The sequence below is a fragment of the Triticum urartu genome, chromosome 7A (genome assembly GCF_056163025.1).
Source record: "Triticum urartu cultivar PI428250 chromosome 7A, HENAU_Tu73, whole genome shotgun sequence".
In the NCBI taxonomy this organism is placed as follows: Eukaryota; Viridiplantae; Streptophyta; class Magnoliopsida; order Poales; family Poaceae; genus Triticum; species Triticum urartu.
Window position 1 is genome coordinate 26,353,771 of NC_141879.1, and position 4,410 is coordinate 26,358,180.

Sequence of the window (4,410 nt, forward strand, 5' to 3'; positions counted from 1 at the left end):
GCACTATCAGTTTTATGCTCCAGGGTAAAAGGAATGTGATGTTAGTTTCGTGTGTTAGCATTGCTGGCAGCGGTGGGCAGACAAGGAAGCTACACTTGCGGGACGAGAGGAAAAAGCACCGCCACGACCACGGGCTCGGGGCAGCCTGTGAAGGCGTAGATCCACGTTATGGATGGGCGCCAGGGAGCGGCGACGGTGGGTTCCAGCTGTTATTGGTGGAAGGCCGGCACCGGAGTGGGTGCAGGCGAGATTGGGGGCTCCCTGGTGAAGATTAGAGAGGAGGAGAGACAGACATGCTTAGTGGATTTTTACTCCGCAGCAAAGTGGTCGGTCATATTTAAGAGTCACGTGCCCTTAAGGACAGTATAACCGCACCTAATCCCTGCTCTCTCAGCGATTTGAGTTTTCGGCCGTCCGTTTACGGGATCTGAACGCTCCCTGCCGTCAGATCTGATGTACAAAGCGTTCTGTCCCGTAGTATGTGTAATTCGGCCCAGCTGTCCTGTGGGCTGCTGCTCCAGAGGCCGAAATGAAAGCCTCAGGTGCACTCGGCCGTCAGCCCATTCCAGCACTAAAGGAGTTCCGCTGGGCTTGCGAGGCATATGAGCGACAGCGTCCAATCCTTCCAGTCCCGATTCGGTTGCCTCAAGAAACAAAATCCCGATTTGGAAGAGATCTCTAAAAAAAGAAAAATCCCGTCCCGATTCGAGGCGCAGCGAAGCGACCGCGCCGGCGGCGGTGACAAGCCGGCGACACTGGTGATGCCCGCCGCCGAGCGGAAACCTCCATCCCTCCCTCGATTTCATCTCTCCCCGTGCCTTATCTCCTCTTCTCCTTACTCCCCCTCTGGTCATCCAGGCGGAGCGACTTGGAGCGGCAGCCCCCACCATGATCCGCTTCGTCCTCCCTTCACCCGAGGCATCCAGGTGGGCATGGTGTCTGCAGCTGCGTTTAGGTACGTACGCCGCACGCGCGATCCCAAGCCCCCGCTGCTTGCTCTGCACGACCTGTGTTGACTGTTGGATTTCCTTAGATGGTGTGGTTATGTATTTGAGATCAATCTGTGTGTGGCTTCGAGTAATATATATCCTGGTTAGAGTAAAATTGTCCTAGCTGGATTTCGGAAGGAATCTCTTTGGCGTCAACGGAGGATTTCTTGTGGACCAGGGAGAAAAGGAGGGGCCCTATTCTCCCCAGCGTCCTCCCGTGCAAAGACAAATGCATCTGCGGAAGGTACAAGTTGTGCAAGTCCATCTTCCTTTTGTTTCCTCTCAACTTCTTTCTTAGGTGGTTACGACACCATGAGGATGTTGCAGATTAGTGTCTTATCTTTGATTTGATGGATGCATTTGGTTTACTGATTCTCACATGCCAGTTCGAGTTCTACCATTTTCATTTTAATGAGTATTTCCATCGGGTCGCTTTTTTACAACACAGCTGGTGAAGATTGGTTTTTTCTCAATTTTTAATTTCTGATTTAATGTTTGCCATTTTGATTCCTTCCAATGAGCCATGTTCAAAGCGATCCTCCCGTCCACCCATTAATTAGAAGTTTAGAACTAATGTGTGAGCTCACATATTTGCAAATAGTGTGTTCAACATAATCTCCCCATTGTTCATATTAGAGGAACATAGGTCATCGAGTAACCTTATCTATGGTGTGAGCTACTATGGTGCCTGCTCCTTGTACTGGCTGCTATTCTTTTATAGGTATCAAAGAAATCGAATGGTAAGTAGGAGGAGCTCAAATAAATTTTTCCAAGTATGAGTGCTAAAGATTTTCTGAAAACATTCTTAAGTCATTTCTGAAAACATCTAAAAACATTTCCTAATGGTATTTACTACAAATCCTGACTTAAAAATGGTTATATTGGCGGAGTAGAATTATTATGCTTAACTTTGTTTCTTTGCTAGACAAAGTTATCTAATTTTTTTTATAGATATCCCTAGAAGTAGGAGGTGTGTAGGCACTTGGTCCAACCAATATCTTGTTCTAAACATTTAGACAACTTTGTTTTTAGCGGCTTGCTGCTTTGATATTCTATAGACCCCATGAAGATTTGAATCATGTCAGATATACCTTGTTTAAAAGATAAGTACTTGGATAGCCATCCAAATGAAGAGTTACTTCAATTTTCAATATCATTTCATATGTGAGTTAAGTTTGGTGTACCACCATGTGGTGACCATAAACTAGCAATCAAGGGATATCTACATATCACATCGCATAGTGACACAATAGCATCGTCAAACTGTCATATGGCATTTTCTTGGTATGCTTTTATGTGATTATTTTTATGCTATGAGAATGTGATGATGCAATTCTTGAGTTATAATACTATAGTGTGATTTCCATTGTTGTTCATATATATAGATGTGTGTGCCAGCATCTGGTCTTTATTTTCTCTATTTCGAGACTAATGTGCTTTAAGGTCAAATTTTGGTTGGCCCCATGCAACGGATTACTTAAATGTACCGCAAATTTGACCATCACCTTTTCAGATTTCTTTATCTTTAGCATTCCTATCCTATTGCATACCTTAGTACTTGTCACACGATTGTCTATGTATTAAAAAGAAAGTAAATACTTACCTAAAAAAGTAAATACAGATAGGCTTTTATCAAGAGCATACTTGGACATTCGTGTTAAATTAATTATATTGTGCCTACATTACATTCTTTGCTATTTAAAATGTTGTGAGCAAACAGAGCATTTGCATAAGATGAACATATATCCTAATATCTGAACAAATATGTGATAATATTGCTCATAATATTTTAGCTTTTTTTATTGTTAGAAACCCTTTATTTTTCCAGAATTTGCAGGCTATAAAAGCTCATTTGTGATTAGTTAAAGCTCGTCTTCTTTTTCATTTCAGGTATGCTTGTGTCGGTGTTTGTATAGTTGAACGGTCAACCTAACTAGACCAGACTTTCGCGGTGAAGGTATTCATTTTTGCGTATTCCTCCCTTGGGTGTCAATTGTCAAGTGCCATCACAGAGAAGATCGTTGGTGTTTTCCTACTTCAGGATTGTCTTTTTGTTGGTAATATATTTCTGCAAGATTCAAGTAGAGATGTGGCCTCTCAATTAAACAAACTTTATTCTATCAAAAGTCAAACAATCTTTCCCTTTGGCTGTAGACTTGAAGCATTGTATAACATCGAACACATGAGAGATGAACTTCTCAGGCGGCCCACTTAATCGGAGTGAGGCGATGCTTGCCTTGTCGCTCGATTCGGGTCTCCTCCCATGCAGATACAGGCTCCTTGCTGAGGTGCTGGAGAGACGTGCAGGAGCATTGAGTGGTTTGGCTCTTAGATCCATCGCCAACTCGAGCGAACATCGTACTGGGCAGGTGCCGTGGTGGCCAGTGCTTGCGTGGCGGGCAGCAACCTCTGGCTGCTGATCGTCAGGGTCATAGGAGCCCCCTCACTCAAGTGGATGTGCGCCACTGAACCATTCCTGTAGCTCAAAGGACACTCCAATCATATGTGCCTTCCGTTCACGCTACTATCTTTGTCCCCTTTCTTATCTCTAGATTTGTTCAGTCCTTTGTTTGATGAAATGCGCAAGTCAATTTTCTTCTTTGGATGTCTATGTATGCATTCTCTTAAGTCTCCAATTCATGAAAGTGAGCATTGAAAATGTGCATGTAATTATTGGCAAACACATCGTGAAATAATAATCGTCTGCAATTTTATTAATGATCTACTTACTTAGCTACATATAGCAGATAAAAACATTTCGTGTATCATGTATTTTCTCCCCACACTAAACATTTCTAGAAATTCCCATGCCAAAATATCAAAACGTTGTATTGTCGTATGTGTTCTCCCTTTTTGCCAAAGGAAACAAAGTGCAGTTTGATCATTCTTTTCTAGAAACTATACATTCTATACGAATCTACAGTCCCGAATATGAAGCACACTTAATTTTCTTGGTTTAACTATCTACCACATCACATGTTTCACTCTGTTTGAAGCTCATTAGACTACACAAAAACCATATCCTGCCATACTACCCCAATACTTCTTGGCAAGCCAAGTAAAGTTTACCACTCTTTTATTGCTAACAAATAGGTCAATAGATGCAAATTTTATTGAAGAAAATAGACGGGCGCGGCAACGCGCGCCATCAATGATCTAGTTTAGAGTATTTGTGTAATCCACTGAAGTTTTTGGGAAGGGGGGGGGGGGGGGGGGGGGGAGTCGGCTATGTCCCGATTAAAGGAAGAATACCAGATTTTTCCTCTTCTAAACGGTTATTGGGGATCGGTTAGAGTTGCTCATTGGTTCTTTTGGATTCTATTAGACATATCACATCTGGTCATTTTTTATTGGCTTTAATATTGGACATGTAATGTGCGATTGTATCCTTATCATGTGTACTCTATATGTACCGGTTCAG

At 42.6% G+C, this 4,410-nt stretch overlaps 1 long non-coding RNA gene across 2 annotated transcripts; it reads left to right on the forward strand.

Moving 5' to 3' along the window:
• The first annotated feature begins 630 nt into the window (after positions 1 to 630).
• LOC147957216 (uncharacterized) lies at positions 631 to 3,707 on the forward strand. Of its 2 annotated transcripts, XR_015611182.1 has the most exons (4): positions 631 to 758; positions 859 to 955; positions 2,880 to 3,046; positions 3,144 to 3,707. It is a non-coding gene; the product is annotated as an uncharacterized LOC147957216 (long non-coding RNA). The 2 variants fall into 2 exon arrangements; XR_015611183.1 differs by lacking the exons at positions 631 to 758; positions 859 to 955 and adding an exon at positions 989 to 1,233.
• The last annotated feature ends 703 nt before the right edge of the window (positions 3,708 to 4,410 follow it).